Genomic DNA, 26,114 nt, shown 5'->3' on the forward strand with positions numbered 1-26,114 from the left:
AGCTCAGAAAGCTGACTGCTGCAGATCCAAGGATGCATTCAGAGAGAAGGATTAAATGGAGGATGGATCTTTTCTGCGCTACCAAAGACACCAATATTGGTTTCCATGAATGATTAAGACAGGAATCCAGGAGGTGATGTGCAGATAATTGTAGTTTTTAATTGTCACATTTAATTGCCACAAAATTGATAATTCTCTACAGATTGCCTCCGGGATTCCTTTCATTCTTCACTTATGGAAACCAATATTAGCGTCTTCGGCATTGGTCATTTAGGGATCTACTTCCCAGTGATCTGAAATCATCTGACCGCTTTACAGACTCCCTTATCTCAATCACTCTTAGTATTCAGCTCAAAGTGAGTGGAATGTCCTCTTTCACAGACAGTGGACCATATCTAATGGATCCACCCATCAATCAAGGACTTATTTATTTGTCCCTCATATTCAGTTACTCACCAATTATGCCATTCAGAGCTTTCTATGATGATATATCTAAAAAACTCATAGCCTGCCTATTTTACATAAGGGTTAGTTCAAAACTTTTGGTGACTGTAGTGCTTGCTCCAGGAATGCCCAAAGTTGCTTACATAAACACGGCCCTAGCATAGTTTACGGCCCATCAGAGATGGAATCCTGCAGAGACTGAGCCAATTCTGTACTATGCAACCAGTGAGCAGACAGTCACAGTCACAGATTATCTTTTACTCTTTTGTTCAACTCTCATACCTTAACGTCACCCAACTCACTGGTGATACCAGTTCTTGAACTTATCTTACAACCTTGCCCACAAAGAAAGGAAAAACACAAAGAGAAATCAAATGTCTAATAATAAATAGTTTCTTACCATGCTGCAGCTGGAAGTTTCATTATTGCGGGAATCCACCCTAAGGCTTCCGTATAGGCTGATTAGCCTCAATCTCAGTTTCAGCACCAAATTCTGTTATAATTTCCAGTTCTAACCCATAATCAGATTACAGGATCAGCAGTGAGGCCAGAGCAGGGGGTAGGGTTTGTTCAATACGAGCTCAGAGAGATACTGATGCACACAGGTTGTTGCCATGAATAGTTTTGTTTATTGACAATAAATGGGATCTTTATACCATTTACAGACAAAGTAATACTTCATACTCAATTCCCAAGGGAAATTCTACCAAACTCCTCCTCTTCAGGAGATAAAATATTAGACAAATTATTAGACAAAATATAAAACTATAAAAATATCCCTATACATGCTTGCCTTGTCATGTGCTTATTATTGGACATTTTAGCTCATCTGTGCCATTTGTATATTTATGTATAAATTTTTCTTTGTTTTTTGAGTTTTTGGTATTTTGTTGTATATTTCCTTGTGTTTTTTGCAGATGCAGATATAAGAGCGAAGGTTTGCTCTTTCATATAGTGAGCCTTGTGTGCGATTTTGTTTGTTGCATAGCTCTTTCCAAAAAGTAACAGGTGTCTGCCACAATTAGTAGCGACCTATAGCCTTGGTTCGTGATTATTCAAAGTAAATAAAATAGCATGGAGGATGTGATGTCACACACTGAGTTTTTTCTCTCTTTCAAAATAGTAGTACATCGCAGCATGGACTACAGATCGAAACGCGTCGCTAAATTTGTAAATATAATTCAAGTTTTACTGCTTCTTTGTCATGGAGCACACATCCATTTTACTTTTGCTAACAAACATGGGCTTTTAGAAGAATTATTTTAGCTGGACCTATGTTTCTTCATAGAAACATATTTATCTTTCTATATCAATTGCATCAGCCAGAGAAGGATCACATGACCTCTGACATGACCAGGCATGCTTCCCCATAATGCTATGGCACAGCAAATTAGGAGAGACTGCTAAAAAGCAGAAGCAGGAAATGTAGCAGCCATTTAATGTTGAATATGGAAAGTGAGAGGACATCATAGGTAACAGCTTAGCTATAGAGATAGTGAGAGTAGATCATGAAACAGTGAACAAACTGGACAGATGGCATGTAACGGCAAGCACTGAAAAATATTGGCGTGTGAGGAACAGACTGTTACTATCTGACACTTTGACATTAATAACACTGTTCATGTGTTAAAAAGTTTGACTTTGATCAAACTATGTGACCCTTTTTGCCTCAGGTTCACTCCTTCGGACGGCTGCCTTTCCAAGGAAGTTGTAACATACTTGGTGGCGGGCTTGCATGGTGCACCATCTCTCACTATGCAAGATTGCAAACTTGATCTTCAGTCCAGTCTGCTAGCCTGGCTTCTATTCATGCTGTCTGTTTGTCTCTGTTCTGACTGTTTAGGGCGGCGGCCCTGTTACTTCCTGTTTCTTGTAGCTGCTGTGGCCACACCCCTGATGCGTCCTCAGCCTATTGCTGTCTGTCACTGGATATTTAAACTAGCTTCACCTGGAAGCTGGTGCCTGAGCAATGTTTATCCTCAGAGGGCCTTTTGCCTCTGAGGTGCCAGGTCCTGTTCTGTTTTCTCTTGCCTGTCCGCCTTCCTGGAGGCTGTATTTCCAGGCCTGTCTGAACACACTCCTAGCCTGTTCGTTTCAGCCTCTGGGGGCCGTATACCCAGACTCGTTCCTGTATTTCGTTGCAGTAACAGTTCCTGTCTGAACTGTCTCCTAGCCTCTTACCAATTTTGTCTCATGTCCGTTTCCTCCCTTTTGCTGCAGTTTCTGAACCAGCACTTGGCTATACCTAGGCTGGTTCCTGTATTTTGTTGCAGCAACAGTTCCTGTCTGAACTGTCTCCTAACCTGTTACCTGTTTTGTCTCTATGTTCATTTCCTTTCTTTTTCTGCAGAGTCTGAACCTGCACCTAACTCCTACTCATTGTCACTGTACTTCTGTTTTTGAATTTGGAGTCCACTCGCTACTTCTTTGTAAGTACCTTGTGTGTATCTGGTTCTGCCTTTCCCTTCCAGTCTGTTCAGTGTGAACAGAGCCCTGTCCCCTCTGCTCTGTCTTTGCTCACTGCTTTTGCGGTTTATCTCTGCTCTGCCTTGCTTACCGCTCCGGCGGTTCCTGCCCGCTCTGCCTTGTCCACAGCATCTGCGGTTTCGCTCTGCTCAGCCTTATCCACCGCATCTGCGGTTTCGCTCTACTCAGCCTTGTCCACCGCATCTGCGGTTTCGCTCTGCTCAGCCTTGTCCACCGCATCTGCGGTTTCGCTCTGCTCTGCCTTGTCCACCGCATCTGAGGTTTCGCTCTGTTTAGCCTTGTCCACCGCATCTGCGGTTTCGCTCTGCTCTGCCTTGTTCACCGCACCTGTGGCTTTGCTCTGCTCTGCCTTGTCCACCGCACCTGCGGTTTCGCTCTGCTCAGCCTTGTCCACCGCACCTGCGGTTTCGCTCTGCTCAGCCTTGTCCACCGCACTTGCGGTTTCGCTTTACTCTGCTTGATTACCGCATCTGCGGCTCTGAACCCGTCTCCCAGTCTGTACTGGACCCTATCCAGCCTGTGCTCTACCTGCCTGTTCCTGTATTCCCCGGTGTGGGTCAACAGCCGTGTCCAGGGTCTGACCTGGAGTGTCACCTGGTCCCTCTGCTCGGTTCCTCCCTGGTGCACGGCGTCGTAGCCGGCGTGCGACCTGGGTCGGATTGGGTTGATACTTTGTTACGCCCCTTCAGGCATTCTCCGGTTCATGGCACAGTGGGATCACTAAATCAGGCACACACCAGTCAGTCCGGGCGTGAGCATAACAGAAGTAATCCAGTGGACCCCGTTGTAAGACCAGATCCCTGTACAGGGGTTAAAGTGTGAAGGTCAAGATTCCTTTGGAATCTGTCAGGCGGAGTGAATTGTGCCAAGTCTGTCCAAGCTAGCTTTTATGATCTTGTAGCCTCTGACAGACTTGACATCTAGCAGACCTCAGAGTGTCATACATGTCTTCTCAGAGTGTCATACATGTCTTCTTACTGCAATTGGAAGATTTGTAGTACTTTCAATTCATTGTAAATCAATTCTCAGCAAATTGAACGCTGGGGTAAAAATTATTTGTCAAAGCAGTGAATTTGTTTTTTAAATTTGACATTTTTTAAATAGTACCTGATCTCTCTTAAATACTTTTTTGGAGTGTTATATGAAGTGTCAGTATCATATGAAGTCTGTAGCATTGTAGTACTTATTATCTAGAACTATCAAGTCCACATTAATGAAAATTAGATATGGCTAAGACTAGTGATGAGCGAGCACTAAAATGCTCAGGTACTTGTTGCTCGGGTCGAGCAAATTGGAATACTCGGGTGCTCGACCCGAGCAACGAGCCCAATGTAAATCTATGGGAAACGCGAGCATTTTTCAGTCGGCTTCCCCCGGCGGTCAGCAGAGGGCCTAAAAATTGCCCAAAATCGATGGGAACAGTGCTTAAGTGACATGGGAACAGCATGGGGAAGACCCCTGGAAGCATTTCTGACTCCCAGGTCACTGCTGCTAACAACGTTGTCAGAGTATTACGCCACTTTTACGGACTCACAATAAAACATATAAAAACGAAACCAAAATGGATTTTCCTGGGAAATATGTTAAGGAACATCCTTTCCAGGGTAATGACTTGTATAGAAGGCAAAATAAATAACCAAAACCAAAAATACTCCTCCACACCTTGGGCTATGTTCACACGTTGCGTTTTTGATGCGTTTTTTCACTTTTGCATTGCTTTCAACCAAGACAAATGCATTCACCAGGAAATGTCATTTTAACATTTTACAACCTTATCTGGCCATGTGGTGTGTGACACATCATCAGACACATGCATACAGTGCTGAAAAGACATGGAAACAGCATGGGGAAGACCTCTGGAAGCATCTCTGACTTCCAGGTCACTGCATAAAAATGTGCCCATCATAAGTGATCCTTGGCGCATGCGAAGATACCTCCGGCCATGCACCTGTCGCTGCAAACTTGCAACAATCACCCTCCATGTCCTTGTCCCACTGCAGCGTTCAGTTGTCCCTACCCCATTCCTTGGAATGCCAGCGCAAGTATGCAGGCAGCCACCCACCCACCCACAGGCTGCAATACTATACGGAAAAATTTTTGACAGCTGCTTGCACTTGAAATGTGGCCTATTAAGCTCGTGAAGGCGGAAGCTTTTCACAACCAAATGCCGGCGGCGGCCGGGTGTCCATACTCGGTCCCCAGCCGCCACTATATTTTCCGGTATCGCCTCCGCCTTCCACAAGCACGGGTTCCACAACATTACCCGTGCTCCCCAGTGCACTTACTGGGAAGGACCGCCTAACCACAAACATGTGGACAGGTGAATGTGGCCAGGGACGGTACAGAGCCAGTCCAGAACTTTTTTTTGCTGACAGTTGTATTTAGCTGTGTGAAAGGACTGGCATAGAGGGAAACCCTATCTACCCTGCATGTCATTTCTCACAGGAAGTCCTGTAATGCAGCTTGTTACAGAAGCAATGGCAGCCCGTCCAACATCAACTCGCCCTTGTGGGTGGAGCTTTGGCACACACACATCTTTCTTGGCGCATTTAATTTCTTGAATGCAGAATTGGACAATGGCATGATCAATAATGCGGTTTGAGAAATAACATGCATAAGCATGGCCGATCCACATTAAAAAAGCAGCCATAGAGTGTCCGGGAACCTTCCCCCACACTTTTCTTAGCCAGGGCTGCTTATCGGCAGGGTTGGACTGGCCCACCAGAGAACCGGAGACTCCACCTGCGGGCCCTGGCTTCTCCTTCAGGAGAGTTCATAGTGCCGAGGTTAGGCCATGATGATGATAGAGGCCACCATCTGCTTAGTTTTCTGTTACTTGGAATGCAAGGGCAAGTATGCAGCCAGCCACACACCCACCTAAACCTACAGGCTGCAACACTAAACTGCCAGATTTCTGGGCAGCTTTTTGCACATGAAATATGGCCTTTTAAGCTTGTGGCGGCGGAAGCTTTTCACAACCTCATGCCGGCGGCGGCAGGGTGTCCATACTCGGTCCCCAGTCGCCACTATATTTCCCGGTATCGCCTTCGCCTTCCAAAAGCACGGGTCCCACAACATTACCCGTGCCCTCCCCAGTGCACTTACTGGGAAGGACCGCCTAACCACAAACATGTGGACAGGTGAATGTGGCCAGGGACGGTATGGAGCCAGTCCACAACTTTTTTTTGCTGACAGTTGTATTTAGCTGGGTGAAAGGACTGGCATATGGAAACCCTATCTACCCTCCATGTCATTTCTCACAGGAAGTCCTGTAATGCAGCTTGTTGCAGAAGCAATGGCAGCCCATCCAACATCAACTCGCCCTTGTCGGTGATGCTTTGACACACACACATATCTTTCTTTGCGCATTTAATTTCTTGAATACAGAGTTTGACAATGGCCTGATCTGTAATGCGGTTTGAGAAATAACATGCATAAGCATGGCCGATCCACATTAAAAAAGCAGCCATAGAGTGTCCGGGAACCTTTCCACACACTTTTCTTAGCCATGACTGCTTCTCGGCAGGGTTGGACGGTCCCACGGGAGAATCTTCTGGTGTGCTTTGGCTTCTACCTCAGGAAAGTTCATGATAGCGCTAACTTTGCAGCTGCTATTGGGCTCTTGAGCGGGGGAGAAAGGTTAGCCCTCAGAATTAAATACTATGGTGGGCACAATGTTTTTCAATCTGAAACAGCTTCTCAGTGGGAGTTGTATTTCACCACAGCCATATTCTTTAGCTCGGTGAAAGGACTGGAATAGAGGGAAACTGTATCTATCCCGGCTGTCATTTCTCCGTCACGAGGTTCCGCCCATTGTCACACACGACCATGCCTGGCTGTATGTTCAGCGGTGAGAGCCACAGATCAGGCTGCTGTGTTACAGCTTTCAACAACTCTGCAGTGCTGGGCGGTTTGTCAATTAAGCATTAAGCATGTTACCTTTAGCACAGCCTGTTGCCGCTTGGCCAAGGCAGTACTGTCAGCTTGTGACTGATGTGGTCATTTCGGAGATGGAGGAGGAGGTGCATGAGCTGAACAATGTGATTACATTGTTGTTAAATTGGTGACGCTGTTTTTTATACTAATATAAGATCCTATTGTTTGGGGGTTTTTTTAGGTTTTTTTAAGACAAATGCATTCACTGGGAAATGTCATTTTAACATTTTACAACCTTAGCTGGCAATGTGGTGTGTGACACATCATCAGACACTTCCTGTTTTATTTATGATGGAGGGACTCTGAAAGTCATAAAGCCTATTTTTATAGGGACATCAGATGGCCCTTACTATTTTTAAAAGGCCAGCAGTCGGCCTTATAAATTTTTAGGCAAGTTGTATTTTAGAGGATTATTTTTATTATTGTTTAACAACTATGTTCTCGATCAACCCAAAAGACTAATAAATATCCAAGCTTAATAATTATAGAAGTTGGAGTGGGTTTTTTTTAGATTTGGCTATCTTAGGAGGATATCTGTTTGTGCAGGAAACTATTACTGTCCCAAATTATTAGGCAACTTAATAAAAAACAAATATAATCCCATCTCACTTGTTTATTTTCCCCAGGTAAACCAATATCAGTGCACAAAATTTAGAAATAAACATTTCTGACATGCAAAAACAAAAACCAAAATAATTAGTGATCAATATAGCCACCTTTCTTTATGATGACATTCAACAGCCTTCCATCCATAGATTCTGTCAGTTGCTTGATCTGTTTTCGATCAACATTGCGTGCCGCAGCCACCACAGCCTCCCAGACACTGTTCCGAGAGGTGTACTGTTTTCCCTCCCTGTAGATCTCACATTTTATGATGGACCATAGGTTCTCTATGGGGTTCAGATCAGGTGAACAAGGGGCCCATGTCATTATTTTTTCTTCTTTTAGACCTTTACTGGCCAGTCACGCTGTGGAGTAGTTGGATGCATGTGATGGCGCATTGTCCTGCATGAAAATTATGTTTTTCTTGAACGATACTGACTTCTTCCTGTATCACTGCTTGAAGAAGATGTCTTCCAGAAACTGGCAGTAGGTCTGGGAGTTGAGCTTCACTCCATCCTCAACCCGAAAAGGTCCCACAAGTTCATCTTTGATGATACCAGCTCATACCAGTACCCAACCTCCACCTTGCTGGCTTCTGAGTTGGAGTGGAGCTCTCTGCCCTTTACTGATCCAGCCTCTGGCCCATCAAGAGTCACTCTCATTTCATCAGTCCATAAAACCTTTGAAAAATCAGTCTTAAGATATTTCTTGAACCATTCTTGAAGTTTTATCTTAGGTTTCTTATTCAAAGGTGGTCGTTTTTCAGCCTTCCTTACCATGGCCATGTCCCTGAGTATTGCACACCTTGTGCTTTTTGATACTCCAGTAACGTTGCAGCTCTGAAATATGGCAAAACTGGTGGCGAATGGCATCTTGGCAGCTTCACGCTTGATTTTCCTCAATTCATGGGCAGTTATTTCGTGCCTTTTTTGGCCAACACGCTTCTTGCGACCTTGTTGGCTATTTTCCATGAAACGCTTGATTGTTCGGTGATCAAGCTTCAAAAGTTTGGAAATTTCAAGACTGCTGCATCCCTCTGCAAGACATCTCACAATTTTGGACTTTTCAGAGCCCGTCAAAACTCTCTTCTGACCCATTTTGCCAAAGGAAAGGAAGTTGCCTAATAATTAAACACACCTTATAGAGGGTGTTGATGTCATTAGTCAACATCCCTCCTCATTACAGAGATGCACATCACCAGATTTACTTAATTGGTAGTTGGCTCTCAAGCCTATGCAGCTTGGAGTAGGACAACATGTATTTAAAGTATCATGTGATCAAAATACTCATTTGCCTAATAATTCAGAACACAGTGTATTGTTAGAGAGCCATTGGCCGGCTATGCTTTGTTGTTCCCATTATTAACAAGTGGGTCTCCTATACTGTTATTGCGTATCCAGTGACTGCAAGGGCTGCCAAAAATTTGGACGCAACCCAATGCCCCTTTGAAGAGACATAGAGGAGGGTCTCAGTAAAAGAAATGTTCCCAATATAAAGGAGCGGGTCTCCTATAAGTGGTAATGCCCATGCTGTGACTGCAAGGGCTGCCAAAATTTGGGAAAAACCTCACTAAGAATTTAAAGACACATAGAGCAGGGCCACAGTAACAAGGTACTACATGTTCCCATTAGAAAGGCGAGAGTCTGCTATACAGTTATAGGGTATGCAGTGAGTCCAACGGCTGACAATTTTAGGAAAAACCCCACTAAGAATTTAAAGACACACAGAGTAGGGCCACAGTAACAAGGTATGACATGTTCCCATTAGAAAGGAGAGAGTCTGCTATACAGTTATAGGGTATGCAGTGAGTCCAACTGCTGACAATTTTAGTAAAAACCCCACTAAGAATTTAAAGACACATGGAGCAGGGCAACAGTAACAAGGTACGACATTTTCCCATTAGAAAGGAGAGAGTCTGCTATATAGTTATGAAGTATGCAGTGAGTCCAACGGCTGTCATTGTTAGGAAAAACCCCACTATGAATATAAAGACACATGGAGCATGGCCACAGTAACAAGGTACGACATGTTCCCATTAGAAAGGCGAGAGTCGGCTATACAGTTATAGGGTATGCAGTGAGTCCAATGGCTGACAATTTTAGGAAAAACCCCACTAAGAATTTAAAGACACACAGAGCAGGGCCACAGTAACAAGGTACGACATGTTCCCATTAGAAAGGAGAGAGTCTGCTATGCAGTTATAGAGTATGCAGTGAGTCCAACAGCTGTCAATTTTAGGAAAAACCCCACTAAGAATTTAAAGACACACAGAGCAGGGCCACAGTAACATGGTACGATATGTTCCCATTAGAAAGGAGAGAGTCTGCTATACAGTTATAGGGTATGCAGTGAGTCCAACAGCTGTCAATTTTAGGAAAAACCCCACTAAGAATTTAAAGACACATAGAGCAGGGCCACAGTAACGACAAATTCCCATTAGAAAGGAGAGAATCTCCCATAGTGTTGGCCTATGCAGTGAATGAATGGGCTGCCAAAAATTTGGAGGCACTTCAATGCCCCTTGGAAGAGACGTGGAGGAGGGCCTCATAAAAAAATGTTCCCATTAGAAAGGAGCGGGCCTCCTATACTTGTAATGCCCATGCACTAAGTGTTTGGGCTGACAAACATTTACCCCTGGGGGTTATACATGAACATACTGTATCAAAAAATTTTTTTACGGGCATCATAAACACCTTTTAAAAAAATTAGGTGGGTGTTGTATAATGGACCACGGTCACCCTGGTGATATGGTGGTGGAGGATGAGGAGAAGGAGGAGGACAAGAGCAAATAGCCCAAATCAGGAAGCATATACCCATGTGTGGGTGTGAAAAGGTGCATGGGAATACACCTCTCAAGAAAAGACACTGGATTGGAGTTTATGTTACGCTGCTTTCATTCGGTGGTGTTGAGAAGTCAGGCCCAATCCAGCCCTTGTTCATTTTTGTAAGAGTCAGCCTGTCAGCATTTTCAGTTGACAGGCGGATGCGCTTATCAGTAGTGTTGAGCCACCCCCGTAGTGTTCGGGTTCGGTTCGGTTCGTCGAACACCGGGATGTTCGAGGAACTGTTCGTCGAACTGTTCGTCGAACACCTTAGAACACCGTCGAACACCGTTAAAACCAATGGCAGGCAAACAAAAACACATAGAAACACATAGAAAACACCTGCAAAGGTGTCCAAAAGCTGACAAACTGCTCAGAAGACACTCTCTTTAAAAAAGCCGGCCGGCAAATTCAGCAGCGGCATACACCGGTACCCGACAATTTAGACAAGAAGGAATAGAGCATCACACATAGATTAGATAGATAGAAACATGTCAGTCACATATATATGAAGTACAGTGACAGGGTTGGTTACTGCACTTGTCATTTAGTGTAAAGGATTTATTAAAAAAAATATTAGTGTTTTCATGCACCGTCTCTTTAAAAAAGCCGGCCGGCAATTCAGCATCTGTACCCGACAATTTAGAACAGAAAGAATAGAGCTCACACATAGATTAGATAGATAGAAACATGTCAGTCACATATATAATAAGTACAGTGATAGTGTTGCTTACTGTACTTGTCATTTAGTGTAAAGGATTTATTTAAAAAAATAATAGTGTTTTCATGCACTGTCTCTTTAAAAAAGCCGGCAGGCAATTCAGCAGCGGTACCCGACAATTTAGAACAGAAATATAGAGCATCACACATAGATTAGATAGATAGAAACATGTCAGTCACATATATATGAAGTACAGTGATAGTGTTGGTTACTGTACTTGTCATTTAGTATTAAAATAAAGGATTTATTATTAAAAAAATTGGCGTGGGGTTCCCCTTAATTTTAGGCTCTAGCGGAGGTTAAGCAGACGGCTGGGGCAGATGTTTGAAGCCTGGGAAGGGGGTAATACCCACGGAGCTTCCCAGGCTACTAATATCAGCCCCCAGCTGAATACATAGCCTTTACTAGCTATTAAAATGGGGGACCCCCCAAAAAAAATGACGTGGGGTCCCCCCTAATTTAATAGCTAGCAAAGGCTAGGCAGACAGCTGGGGGCTGATATTAATAGCCCAGGAAGGGAGCCATGAATATTGGCCCCCTCCCAGGCTAGAAACACCAGCCGTCAGCCGCCCCAGAAATGGCGCATTCATAGGATGCGCCAATTCTGGCACTTAGCCTCGCTCTTCCACGCTGCCCTGGTGCGGTGGCAGGGGGTAATAGGGTTGGGGTTGATGTCAGCTTATAATGCCAGCTGACATCAAGCCCAGGTTAGTAATGGAGAGGCGTCTATAAGACACCCCCATTACTAACCCCATAGTCAAAGTTAAAAAAAACACAAACACCCAGAATAAAGTCCTTTAATTGAAATAAAGACACAATCCTTTATTGTTCTAAATTAAACCATACTTACCATCACGCCCATTCCAGCTGAAGCCAACGATCTCCTGCAATAAAAGAAAAATAATAAAGCAACCTCATCCTTACCTTTCCATGGTTCCCACGACAGCTTCAGCTCTGCTACATCGAGATGACAGGCTGGACCGCAGCAGAACGCTGCCATCCAGCCTGTCATCCCGCAGACACTGAGAAGCGCAGGCTTGCTTGCGCTGCTCAGCGTCTCTCTGTGACGACATCCAGATGAGCCGAGTTCATGTCCAATGAACTCGGCTCACCTCATGCACGTCACTGACAGCGTGGGAAAATTCTCACGCTGAAGCGGTGATTGCAGGAGAATTTTCCCACGCTGTCAGTGACGTGCAGGAGGTGAGCTGAGTTCATTGGACATGAGCTCACCTCATGCACATCACTGACAGCGTGGGAGAATTCTCCTGCACTCAGCACTTCAGCGTGAGAATTTTCCCAAGCTGTCAGTGACGTGCATGAGGTGAGCCGAGTTCATTGGACATGACCTCGGCTCATCTGGATGCCGTCACAGCGAGACAGTGAGGAGCGCAAGCATGCCTGCGCTTCTCAGTGTCTGCGGGATGACAGACTGGATGGCAGCGTTCTGCTGCGGTCCAGCCAGTCATCTCGATGTAGCAGAGCTGAAGCTGTCGTGGGAACCATGGAAAGGTAAGGATGAGGTTGGTTTATTATTTTTCTTTTATTGCAGGAGATCGTTGGCTTCAGCTGGAATGGGTGTGATGGTAAGTATGGTTTAATTTAGAACAATAAAGAATTGTGTCTTTATTTCAATTAAAGGACTTTATTCTGGGTGTTGTGTTTTTTTTAAATACTTTACTAGAAATTCATGGCGGTCATGTCTAATACTGGCGTGACCCCATGAATTTTGGGCTTGGGGCCAGCTGATAATACCAAGCTGGCCCTAACCCCTTTATTACCCAGTGAGCCACCGCACCAGGGCCCTGGATGAGTTGGGTACAGCGCCAGAAGATGGCGCTTCTATGAACGCGCCATTTTCCGGGGTGGCTGCGGACTGCAATTTGTAGCGGGGGGGGGCCCAGAAAGCTTGGGCCTCCCTGCGCTGCAGATTCCAGCCCCCAGCTGCCTAGTTGTACCTGGCTGGACACAAAAATAGGGCGAAGCCCCACGTACTTTTTTTTTAATTATTTCATGAAATTCATGAAATAATTAAGAAAAAAAGGCCTTCCCTATATTGTTGTGTCCGGCCAGGTACAAATAGGCAGCTGGTGGTTGGGGGCAGCCCGTTCCTGCCTGCTGTACCTGGCTGGACACAAATATAGTGCGAAGCCCCACGTCAATTTTTTTTAATTATTTCATGAAATTCACGAAATAATTAAGAAAAAAAGGGCTTCCCTATAGTGTTGTGTCCGGCCAGGTACAAATAGGCAGCTGGTGGATGGGGGCAGCCCGTTCCTGCCTGCTGTACCTGGCTGGACACAAATATAGTGCGAAGCCCCACTTCAATTTTTTTTAATTATTTCATGAAATTCATGAAATAATTAAGAAAAAAAGGGCTTCCCTATATTGTTGTGTCCGGCCAGGTACAAATAGGCAGCTGGTGGATGGGGGCAGCCCGTTCCTGCCTGCTGTACCTGGCTGGACACAAATATAGTGCGAAGCCCCACTTCAATTTTTTTAAATTATTTCAGGAAATTCATGAAATAATTTAAAAAAAATTGACGTGGGGCTTCGCACTATATTTGTGTCCAGCCAGGTACAGCAGGCAGGAACGGGCTGCCCCCAACCACCAGCTGCCTATTTGTACCTGGCCGGACACAACAATATAGGGAAGCCCTTTTTTTCTTAATTATTTCATGAAATAATTTAAAGAAAATTGACGTGGGGCTTCGCCCTGTTTTTGTGTCCAGCCATTTACAACTAGGCAGCTGGGGGCTGGAATCCGCAGCGCAGGGAGGCCCAAGCTTTCTGGGCCACCCCCGCTGCAAATTGCAGTCCGCAGCCACCCCGGAAAATGGCGCGTTCATAGCAGCGCCATCTTCTGGCGCTGTACCCAACTCATCCAGGGCCCTGATGCGGTGGCTCACTGGGTAATAAAGGGGTTAGGGCCAGTTTGGCATTATCAGCTGGCCCTAAGCCCGAAATTCATGGGGTCACGCCAATATTAGACATGACCACCATGAATTTCTAGTAAAGTATTTAAAAAAAACACAACACCCAGAAAAAAGTCCTTTAATTGAAATAAAGACACAATTCTTTATTGTTCTAAATTAAACCATACTTACCATCACGCCCATTCCAGCTGAAGCCAACGATCTCCTGAAATAAAAGAAAAATAATAAAGCAACCTCATCCTTACCTTTCCATGGTTCCCATGACAGCTTCAGCTCTGCTACATCGAGATGACAGGCTGGACCGCAGCAGAACGCTGCCATCCAGCCTGTCATCCCGCAGACACTGAGAAGCGCAGGCTTGCTTGCGCTCCACAGTGTCTCTCTGTGAGGGCATCCAGATGAGCCGAGTTAATGTCCAATGAACTCGGCTCACCTCATGCACGTCACTGACAGCGTGGGAAAATTCTCCTGCACTCAGCGCTTCAGCGTGGGAGAATTCTCACACTGAAGCGCTGAGTGCAGGAGAATTCTCCCACGCTGTCAGTGACGTGCAGGAGGTGAGCTGAGTTCATTGGACATGAGCTCACCTTATGCACGTCACTGACAGCGTGGGAAAATTCTCCTGCACTCAGCGCTTCAGCGTGGGAGAATTCTCACGCTGAAGCGCTGAGTGCAGGAGAATTCTCCCACGCTGTCAGTGACGTGCAGGAGGTGAGCTGAGTTCATTGGACATGAGCTCACCTTATGCACGTCACTGACAGCGTGGGAGAATTCTCCTGCACTCACCGCTTCAGCGTGAGAATTTTCCCACGCTGTCAGTGACGTGCATGAGGTGAGCCGAGTTCATTGGACATGAACTCGGCTCATCTGGATGTCGTCACAGAGAGACGCTGAGCAGCGCAAGCAAGCCTGCGCTTCTCAGTGTCTGCGGGATGAGAGGCTGGATGGCAGCGTTCTGCTGCGGTCCAGCCTGTCATCTCGATGTAGCAGAGCTGAAGCTGTCGTGGGAACCATGGAAAGGTAAGGATGAGGTTGCTTTATTATTTTTCTTTTATTGCAGGAGATCGTTGGCTTCAGCTGGAATGGGCGTGACGGTAAGTATGGTTTAATTTAGAACAATAAAGGATTGTGTCTTTATTTCAATTAAAGGACTTTATTCTGGGTGTTTGTGTTTTTTTTAACTTTGACTATGGGGTTAGTAATGGGGGTGTCTTATAGACGCCTCTCCATTACTAACCTGGGCTTGATGTCAGCTGGCATTATAAGCTGACATCAACCCCAACCCTATTACCCCCTGCCACCGCACCAGGGCAGCGTGGAAGAGCGAGGCTAAGTGCCAGAATTGGCGCATCCTATGAATGCGCCATTTCTGGGGCGGCTGACGGCTGGTGTTTCTAGCCTGGGAGGGGGCCAATATTCATGGCTCCCTTCCTGGGCTATTAATATCAGCCCCCAGCTGTCTGCCTAGCCTTTGCTAGCTATTAAATTAGGGGGGAACCCACGTCATTTTTTTGGGGGGGTCCCCCATTTTAATAGCTAGTAAAGGCTATGTATTCAGCTGGGGGCTGATATTAGTAGCCTGGGAAGCTCCGTGGGTATTACCCCCTTCCCAGGCTTCAAACATCTGCCCCAGCCGTCTGCTTAACCTCCGCTAGAGCCTAAAATTAAGGGGAACCCCACGCCAATTTTTTTAATAATAAATCCTTTATTTTAATACTAAATGACAAGTACAGTAACCAACACTATCACTGTACTTCATATATATGTGACTGACATGTTTCTATCTATCTAATCTATGTGTGAAGCTCTATTCTGTCTGTTATAAATTGTCGGGTACCGCTGCTGAATTGCCGGCCGGCTTTTTTAAAGAGACGGTGCATGAAAACACTATTATTTTTTTTGATAAATCCTTTACGCTAAATGACAAGTACAGTAAGCAACACTGTCACTGTACTTCGTATATATGTGGCTGACATGTTTCTATCTATCCAATCTATGTGTGAAGCTCTATTCTGTCTGTTATAAATTGTCGGGTACCGCTGCTGGATTGCCGGCCGGCTTTTAGGTGCATGAAAACACTATTATTTTTTTTGATAAATCCTTTACGCTAAATGACAAGTACAGTAAGCAGCACTTTCACTGTACTTCCTATATATGTGGCTGACATGTTTATATCTATCTAATCTATGTGTGAAGCTCTATTCTTTCGGTTCTAAATTGTCGGGTACAGGTGTATGCCGCTGCTGAATTGCCGGCTTTTCATGTTTCACTGTTGGCACTGTTCCCATCGATTTGGGCAATCACTGTAATGCCACAACCACCATGGCTGTGGCATTACAGTGAGTGGCAGACAATCCCTGCATGATTGGTGCTCTAAATAGCGCCAGACATGCAGGACACGCTTTTGGTGCACGAACAGTTATCGAACATAACCTCGAACAGCCGAATTTTTTGCAAATCGTTCGGGTTCGTCGAACAACTCGAACACCGCCCAAAACAGCTCGAATTTGAGATTGGCGAACAGTTCTAGTCGAACACCGCTCATCTCTACTTATCAGTTATAATTCCACCAGCGGCACTAAAAACCCGCTCCGATAAAACGCTGGCGGTAGGGCAGGCCAGGACCTCCAAGGCATAGAGAGCCAGTTCATTCCACGTATCCAGCTTGGATATCCAAGAATTATAAGGCACAGCGGAATCACGGAGGACGTTGGTATGGTCGGCAAGGTACTCCCTCAGCATCTTCCCAAACTTTGCACTCCTTGTGAGAGTACCACGCTCCTCAGGGTCTGAGAAAACTCCCCTAGAACTTTGACAGTGTTCCCCTGCCTCTGCTGGATTGAAGTTGTGTCTCTCTCGCCTGTACTCCTTGGATGTCCCACGAAGTATGCCCTCTGCCGCCAGCGTTTTCAGATGGGAATTTTTTTAATAGCTCTGCAACAAGGGTCTTCTGGTACAGCCCCATTTTTGTAGACCGCCTCAGGAATAAGAGATATAAAGTTCTCCTTGTAGCGTGGGTCTAGAAGTGTCACCAACCAGTAATGGCTGTCACCCAAAATTTTGAGAACGCGAGGGTCATGGGAAAGGCAGCGTAACATAAACTCAGCCATGCGTGCCAGACTACTAACAGGCAAGACTTCCGTGTCCTCACCAAGAGGATGACTGACCATGCTCTCCTCCTCCTCCTCTCTGTCCTTTGGCCATCCACACTGAACAGACGGTATGACAGCTGTGCAGGTAGTACCGTCTATAGTGCATGAAACTAGCTCCTGTCCTTCCTCCTCCTCCTCTTCCTCATTGTCACCCAATCCACATTGGGATGAGATGAGGCTTGGCTGTGTGTAATCACCCTGTATGGTTCCTTGCTCCATCTCATCGCCTGAAATTCATCCTCTTTGATTGTGAGCAGAGAGAGTTTCAGAAGACAGAGAAACAGGATGGTGACGCTTATTATGGCGTCATCGCGCTCAACATCTTGGTGGAGTCCTCAAAGTTTTGGAGTATGGTACATATGTCTGACATCCATGTCCAGTCCTGAGGTCTTATGCGTGGAGTCTGAACTGAATACTGATGGCCTTGTTGATGCTGGTACTCAACAACTGCGCTCTTCTGCTCACAAATCCTTCCCAACATCTGCAGTGTAGAGTTCCAACGCGTGGGGACATCACACACCAGTCTGTGAGCCGGAAGCTGCAAACGCTGCTGAAACACTGCAATGGCGGTGGAAGCTGTAGCTGACTTTCTAAAATGGGCACACAGGCAGCGTACTTTAACAAGCAGATCCGGCAGCTCTGGGTAGGATTTGAGAAACCACTGAACCACGAGGTTAAGCACATGGGCCAGGCATGATACGTGTGTGAGCTCGCCTTGCCTCAGAGCCGCCACCAGGTTCTGGCCATTGTCACACACGTCCATGCCTGGCTGTAGGTTAAGCGGTATGAGCCATAGATCTGCCTGCTCTTTCAGAGCTGTCCACAACTCTTCAGCATTGTGCGGTTTTTCACCTAAGCATATTAGCTGCAGCACAGCCTGTTGCCGCTTGGCTGAGGCAGTGCTGCAGTGCTTCTAGCTTGTGACTGATGTGGTCATTTCAGAAATGGAGGCTGAAGAGGAGGAGGAGGCTGAAGAAGATGAGGTGCAGGAGCTGTAGACCATGGGGGCAACCGTGATTGACCTAGGGCCCGCAATCCTTGGCGTCGGAAGGACGTGTTCCGTCCCAAGGTCCGACTTGGTCACGGCTCCTACTATGTTAACCCAGTGTGCCATCAGTGAGATGTACCGTCCCTCCCCACAAGCACTTGTCCACGTGTCCGTGGTTAGGTGGACTTTACCGTTAACTGCATTGTTGAGAGCACGGCTAATGTTTTGGGACACGTGCTTGTGTAATGCGGGGACGGCACACCGGGAGAAATAGTGGCGGCTGGGGACCGAATACCGAGGGACGGCCGCCACCATCAGGTTGCGGAATGCTTCCGTCTCCACGAGCCTAAAAGGCAACATTTCGAGCGCAAGCAGTCGTGAAATGTGAGAATTTAGTAGTGTGGCCTGTGGGGCGTTGGCTGCATATTTGCGCTTGCATTCCAAGGACTGGGGTATGGACAACTGAACGCTGCGCTGGGACAAGGACGTGGACGTGCTTCCTGATGCTGCTACTTGAGAGTGTGCAACGACAGGTGCAGGGCAGGAGGCATCTTCGCATGCACCATGGACAGGGGATTGGCTTGCATCCACAACAGCGGAAGAAGCAATGGTGCCACCCACAGACACTGTTCCTGGACCCTGGGGTTCGGCCCACAAAATCGGGTGCTTTGCTGCCATGTGACTGATCATGCTGGTGGTGGTCAGGCTGGTCGTCTTGCCTCCCCTGCTGATGCTGGCCTGGCAGGTGGTGCAAATGGCCTTTTTGGGGTTATTGGCAGAGTCTTTAAAAAACAACCAGACTCGGGAAGACCTAACAGTTGTACCTGCAACTTCCTTCGTGTTGGTGTTACGGGGAACGGTTGCCTGCCTTCTGTCTGTGGCCACCGCACTGCTTCTTCCTGCCTATGGGGGTGCTCTGCCTCCATCCCTCTGTGTGCTGCAGTCCTCACTCTGCATGTACTTCTGCCAGGTTGGGTCAGTTACTATATCGTCAACCACCTCGTCTTGCACTTCTGCACCCTGGTCCTCCTCCTGACTTTCTGGCAATTGTGTCTCATCATCGTCCATCTCTTGTGACACTTTCCCACCATCGCCTTCGTGTGACCGTGGCTGCTCAAATATTTGGGCATCGCTACACGCGATCTCCTCTTTCCCCACTTCAAGTGGACCGGGCGAGAGGCACGAATCTATAAATGGAAAAGTGAACAGCTCTTCAGAGTGTCCAAGTGTGGGATCAGTTGTCTCTGGGTACTCGGCATGGTGGGAGGAAGGAGGATCATGGTGAGGAATATGCGGTCCAGACTCACGGCTACTGAGACTTGACCGTGTGGAAGACAGGGTGGTGGTGGCGGTCGCTAAGTGACTGGAAGTATTATCCACTATCCAACCAACAACCTTTTGACACTGCTCTGGGTTCAATAGGGGTGTGCTGCGGACCCCTAAAAATTGGGAAAGGAAGGTCAGGCGAGAAGATGTGGGTGTTTGTTGTGGCACAATTTCGGCTTGCCCACGGCCTTGTCCTCGGCCTCTGCATGCATCATTACCATCACGTCCAGTTCCCCGTCCCTTGCCACGTGCCTTGCCCATTTTAAATGGAGGGCAGTATCTTTCACGCTCACTACAAATGACTGAGTTTGGAGCGAACTTATATGTGAGCCGTTTGACGGAGAAAACACAGTTTTAAATACCTAGCCTATAGGTAAGTAGTTTGAACAGCAAACTGCTGTGAATTGCTTCACTGACACACTGAAAACATTTTTTAATGGAGGCCAGAAATGGCAGTATTTTCTGAAAACGTATATGCAATCTGTGTGACAGAGAAAACACAGTTTTAAATACCTGGCCTGTAGTTAACTATTTTGAACAGCAATCTGGTGTCAATTGCTTCACTGACACACTGAAATTTTTTTTTAATGGAGGCCAGAAATGGCAGTATTTTCTGACAACATATATGTGATCCGTGTGATGGAGAAAACACAGTTTTAATTACCTGGCCTGTAGGTAACTGTTTTGAACAGCAAACCAGTGTCAAAAACTTTGCTGACACACTGAAATTTTTTTTAATGCAGGCCAGAAATGGCAGTATTTTCTTAAAACGAATATGTGATTCGTGTGACGGAGAAAACACAGTTTTAAATAGCTGGCTTTTTAGCACTGTAATATGGAAAGGACCTGTCTGTATTCTGCAGTGCCAACAAGCAAATGGCGCAGAAGAACCGTGTTCTCTGGATTGCTTTTTATACAAATTATGAGGATTAAGATGCAAAAAAAATTATTCCTGGCCCCTGAGACCTTGGCCTACTTCTAGAAATATAACAGCAGCAGAAGGCAGAACTGGAATGGAGCCTCTTGTCCTATGTGCACTGCAGTCTGTTATGTACCCTGTCTGCCTGCCTATATACACTGCCTGCCTGATATCTCTGCAGATGGATTAGTTAGTCCTCAAAAGGAGTGTTTGTTAAGATGGATATGTGTAATGTACGGTTTTTCTCCCTACACTACCTAATACACGATTAAATCTCTCCCTGACACAGCAGCAGCTGTCTAATCACTGCCACAATTTAATTTATTTTTAACAAGTGTGAATGAAATCTTATATTTATATACACAATATTCTGAATGTAATTCTAGCTCTTAGCCATTTTACTGCATGTTCTGCGGTTTGTCAAGGATAAAATGTATCACAAAATTATAAAATATATATGATCTATCCTGGTAGAAACAAATCATCAGTTTTTATATGAGTGTATTCAATTATTGGGATGTGTAGTACAATAAGAACCTTTTAATAAAAATATAATTCCCACCTCATGCTCTAATGCTTTAAAATACAACCCTGTTATTTCCTATAAAGCTCCTGTTGCTTTATTGATCTTCTAATACAAATTTCAAGGAGGCAGAGGTTTTAGTAACAGTAAAATTAATATGTAATAAAGCAAAATTAAAAAGGGGAAAGAATCAAAACTAAAGGAATGTTGAGACTTGTATGATTAATAGTATAACTTATAAGTAATTAATATTTTTGATAACTATTATTGTATACAAGCGGTTGAAACATATATAGAGATATTTTGCAAAGCATCCAGCTACCCCGAGCAAACCAGCAGATTGGCTTGCTCAGCTGCTCTCAGAGGTAGACACAGGAATGTTTCTTCTGCTGGTTTATTTAAACACGGCATAAATCAGTGCAAGATTTAACAAAATAAACACGGCCTGGTATAACGGCAAAACAAAAGATAACTTATAGCACAGTCTATATGCCTGCTAGATTTGCTCGCTCGGGATACAACAAACTTCAGCTCCGACTGTAGATCTAGACTGGAGACTTCTTTGTCTCCAAACACACAGAGAAAAAACACTCAGTGGCCGGACACTTAACCTGGTGAACTACAACCTTGGGCTGGAGATATGGCGAGTAACTGTGCCACCAATCTCTTAGAGCTACTCAAAAAAACAACAACCCTGTCATGGCCGATTAACCCCTCTCAGCACATAACATGCTGGAGAGAAACTTCTGGATTTCACATCACAGAAAATAGCAATCTTCGTGATACATATCTCCCCTCACATTCATTGCCATGACCCTGTCACAATATATAGTTGAAAACAGAAGTTTAGATGCACTATATAAAAAGACACATATGCATGTTTTTCTCAATATCTGACATGAAATCAGAATAAACCTGTAGCATCGGTGTCTCTGCCTCCTGGCGGGAAGCGACGCCGATCCCCTCACCGCCGCGGTCCCGGTTTGGCATCCTCCAGCTCCCCTCTTGCGCTTACCCAGGGTGCGCGCACCGTGCGCAGTTCCCAGGGCACTGTACTTAGGGCGCGCGCTCCCTCCCTCTTAAAGGGGCCGCGCACACCGTTCTAAAGAGTCCCAGGCCAATGGCCAGAGGACTGCTCTTATATAAGGCACCTCCTCTAAAATGGAGGTGCCAGTGCAAGATTGTTGTTTGTGTGCTAACACTCTCCTCAGTCCTCAGGTTCCAGTGCCCACCAGACTGTCTATCAGCCATGCCCACCAGTCTATCTATCAGCCGTGCCCACCAGCCTGTCTATCAGCCATGCCCACCAGCCTGTCTATCAGCCGTGCCCACCAGCCTGTCTATCGGCCGTGCCTGCCAGTCTGTCTATCAGCCGTACCCGCCTGCCTTTCTGTTAGCCGTGCCCGCCTGCCTATTGGCCATGCCCGCCTGCTTGTCTACCCGCATCATCTGCCTGTCTACCAGTCGTGCTCATCTGCTGTGTCTGTTGGCCTCGGCCATCAGAACCATGGGAGTCGCCTGCTCTCACACAAGGTCGGTCCCAGAGTGGCACCTGGTTCACCTTCCCGGTCCCTCCTTGGTTCATGGAGACGACTAAGCCGCCATGTGGCCAGGGTCGGTCCGGGTAGGCACTTAGTTACACCCCTCTGGTCCCTCCTTGTATCACAGCACAGAGGTTCCACCCCCGGATCCGTAACAGTTTGGACAGGCCATGGAATCTGGCGGGTCCCAGGCTCCTTCGCTCTCAGACCTGTACCAAGAGGTCTCTCGCCAGAGATCCCAACAGGATACTATCCTGTCCTATCTGCGGACAGTCAACTCCCGCCTGGAAGCACTGTCCACCCCGACTGTGTCTGCCTCTAACCAAGCGGCACCTGCTCCGGCGACACCTTAACCCAGTGGCGCTGTGGCATCCGGCTTAGGACCCCGGCTTTCTGCGCCTCCACATTTTGGTAGTAACCCTGCCCTATGTCGGGGTTTCATAAATCAGTGCACACTGCACTTTGAGCTCCTGGCACACCAGTTCACCTCCGACCGGGCCAAGGTGGCATTCATTATGTCTCACCTCACTGGAGAGGCGTTGGTGTGGCTTAACCCTCTGTGGGAGAGAGGAGATCCTCTAGTGTCCGACCTCCAGGCCTTCCTCGCGGCTTTCCGGAAGGTGTTCGATGAGCCTGGACGAAAATCTTCGACTGCCTCCTTTCTTCTCCGACTCAGCCAAGTGAGTCTCTCTGTGGGACAGTATGCCGTGTGTTTCCGCACCCTCGCATCTGAACTTGCTTGGAACAATGAGGTTCTGGTGTCCACCTTCAGGGAGGGCCTTTCCGGACGGATCAAGGATGAGCTAGCCGGTTGTGACATAGCTCCCTCTCTGGACAACCTGGTGTCATTAGCTACACGGATCGACATCCGTTTTCAGGAGCGTTCTAAGGAGGCGACCCATGAGAATAGACCCCTGCGCCTCGCACCAACCTTTAAAAGGCCAGTCCGGCAACCAGCATCCCCTCCAGTGTCTTCTCCAGAGTCTATGCAAATAGACCAAGTTAAAATGGTCAAGTCTCGCCAGGAGGTCCGCCGTGCCGAGGGGAGTTGCTTCTACTGTGGCAGTACAGGGCATCAGATCCGCTCCTGTCCGGTGAGACTGGGAAACTCCAGTGCCTAGGTCAGCTCTGAGAAGTCGTCCTAGGTAAAAATTCTTCCTCTCTGCCCTTGACTCTGTCCGTTTCGGTTACCAGTGGTGAGACCCGCTTCTTCGAGACTGCCTATGTGGATTTTGGAGCCGCTGGGAATCTCATTCAACAGGCCGTTGTGGAGCGATATCAGATTCCTACCATATGTCTGGCTGATCATTTAGCAGTTTCCTCTGTGGATGGAAAGCTTCTCTCTGAGACCATCTTGTTTGTTACTGAGCCTGTGACTCTTCAGGTGGGAATGCTACATTCGGAGAGGATCTTCTTTTATGTGCTGTCCGGTCTCTCTCATCCCCTTCTGCTTGGCCTGCCTTGGTTACGGAGACATGAGCCCGTCCTGAATTGGAGCTCTGGTGAGGTGCTCCGTTGGGGTCAGGAATGTCATAAGTCCTGTCTGGTTCCGGTTCGTCCTGCTCGACCTCCGTCTACTCCAGCTAACCTACCTGGCCTCCCGGCACCCTACTGGTCATATGTGGACGTCTTTGATAAAAAGGAGGCAGAGACACTACCACCTCATAGGCCCTATGATTGCCCCATCAACCTAATACCTGGTGCTTCACCTCCTCGAGGGCGAATCTACTTCTTGTCGCTGGCCGAGACCCGTGCTATGTTGAGTACATAGAAGAGAATCTTGCTAGGGGATTTATCCAGAAATCCACCTCTCCGGCTAGAGCAGGATTCTTCTTAGTCAAAAAGAAATACGTCTCTCTTCGTCCTTGTATCGACTATAGGGGCCTAAACCAGATCACCATCAAAAATAAGTACCCCCTGCCTCTCATCTCCGAGCTGTTTGACTGCCTAAAAGGTGCGAAGATCTTCACTAAGCTCGATCTTCGTGGGGTGTACAATCTGGTCCTGATTCGCCAGGGAGACGAGTGGAAGATGGCATTCAACACTCGGGATGGTCAATACGAGTACCGCGTGATGCCCTTCGGTCTCTGTAATGCTCCAGCCGTCTTCCAGGAGCTAGTGAACGACATCTTCCGAGATCTCCTGTATTCCTGCGTGGTGGTGTACCTGGACAATATCTTGGTGTTCTCCCGTGATCTGCCCTCTCACCGGAGGGATGTTCATCAGGTACTGCTGAGGCTCCGGAATAATCGCCTGTATGCAAAGTATGAGAAATGCCTCTTTGAGAAGACCTCCCTACCATTTTTGGGGTATATCATCTCTGAGACCAGACTGCGGATGGATCCCGAGAAGGTGTCTGCCGTCTTAAAGTCGCCTCTACCTGATGGTTGAAGGCTATTCAGCAGTTTCTGGGCTTCGCTAACTATTACCGCCTTTTCATTCCTCATTTCGCCTCCCGGACTGCTCCCATCTCTGCTCTCACGCATAAAGGAGCAAATCCCAGGGAATGGACTTCCGAGGCAGAAAGTGCCTTTGTCTCTCTTAAACAAGCCTTCTCCTCCGCTCCAGTGCTATATCGTCCAGATTGCAATAAACAGTTCTTTCTGGAGGTTCATGCCTCTTCCTCCGGGGCCGTAGCAGTGCTCACCCAGAAATCCTCGTCCAGGCAAATGGCGACCTACGGCTTCTTCTCCAAACTCTTTTCTCCATCCGAGCGCAATTACTCCTTAGGAGATCGAGAATTGCCGGCCATGACATTAACGCTGGAGGAGTGGCGCTACTTGGTTGAGGGGGCTCTGCACTCGGTGGTCATCTACACTGACCATAAAAACTTCTCTTACTTGCAGACCGCCCAAAGACTAAATCCGAGTCAGGCCAGATGGTCTTTGTTCTTTGTTCGTTTCAGTTTCACTCTCCATTACCGCCCGGGAGACAAGAATATTAAAGCTGACGCTCTATCCCGTTCTTTCCTGTATACTGACCAAGAGGAGGAGCCTCTACACATCATTGACCCCTCCAGAATAATGACTGTTTCTCCGTTTGACCTGTCTCATCTACCTCCTGGTAAGACCTTTGTAGCGGCTCAGGATCAGAAGAGGGTCTTACTCTGGGGTTATTCGTCCAAACTGGCTGGTCATGCTGGCCAGAGGAAGACCCTTCTGCTTATTGCCCGACATTATTGGTGGCCCACCCTGCGCAAGGATGTTGCGGATTTTGTCGCGGCTTGTTCCTCCTGTGCCCGTAACAAGATACCTCGGCACATTTCAGCTGGTCGGCTTCTTCCTCTCCCTGTGCCTTCTGCTCCTTGGCAACACATTGCTATGGACTTCATCACTGATTTTCCGGTATCTGCCGGTTCTACTGTCATATGGGTGGTCGCTGACCGCTTCTCCAAGATGGCTCACTTCATTCCTTTGCCTGGTCTTCCATCCACACCTGTGCTGGCTAAGGACTTCATCCATCACATCTTTCGTCTCCACGGCTTACTCCTCCACATTGTCTTGGACAGAGGAGTTCAGTTCACTTCTCGCTTCTGGAGAGCCACATGCAAGCTGCTGGATCTCACTTTGAACTTTTCTTCGGCCTATCATCCTCAGTCCAATGGTCAGGTGGAATGTATTAATCAGATCCTTACCAGTTTTCTTCGGCACTTTGTCAATGCTCACCATAGCGATTGGGTAGAACTTCTGCCTTGGGCCGAGTTTACTTATAACAAC

Source organism: Phyllobates terribilis, unplaced genomic scaffold (genome assembly GCF_046119375.1).
Source record: "Phyllobates terribilis strain yellow unplaced genomic scaffold, ASM4611937v1 Scaffold_1__5_contigs__length_1240528914, whole genome shotgun sequence".
Lineage (NCBI taxonomy): Eukaryota > Metazoa > Chordata > Amphibia > Anura > Dendrobatidae > Phyllobates > Phyllobates terribilis.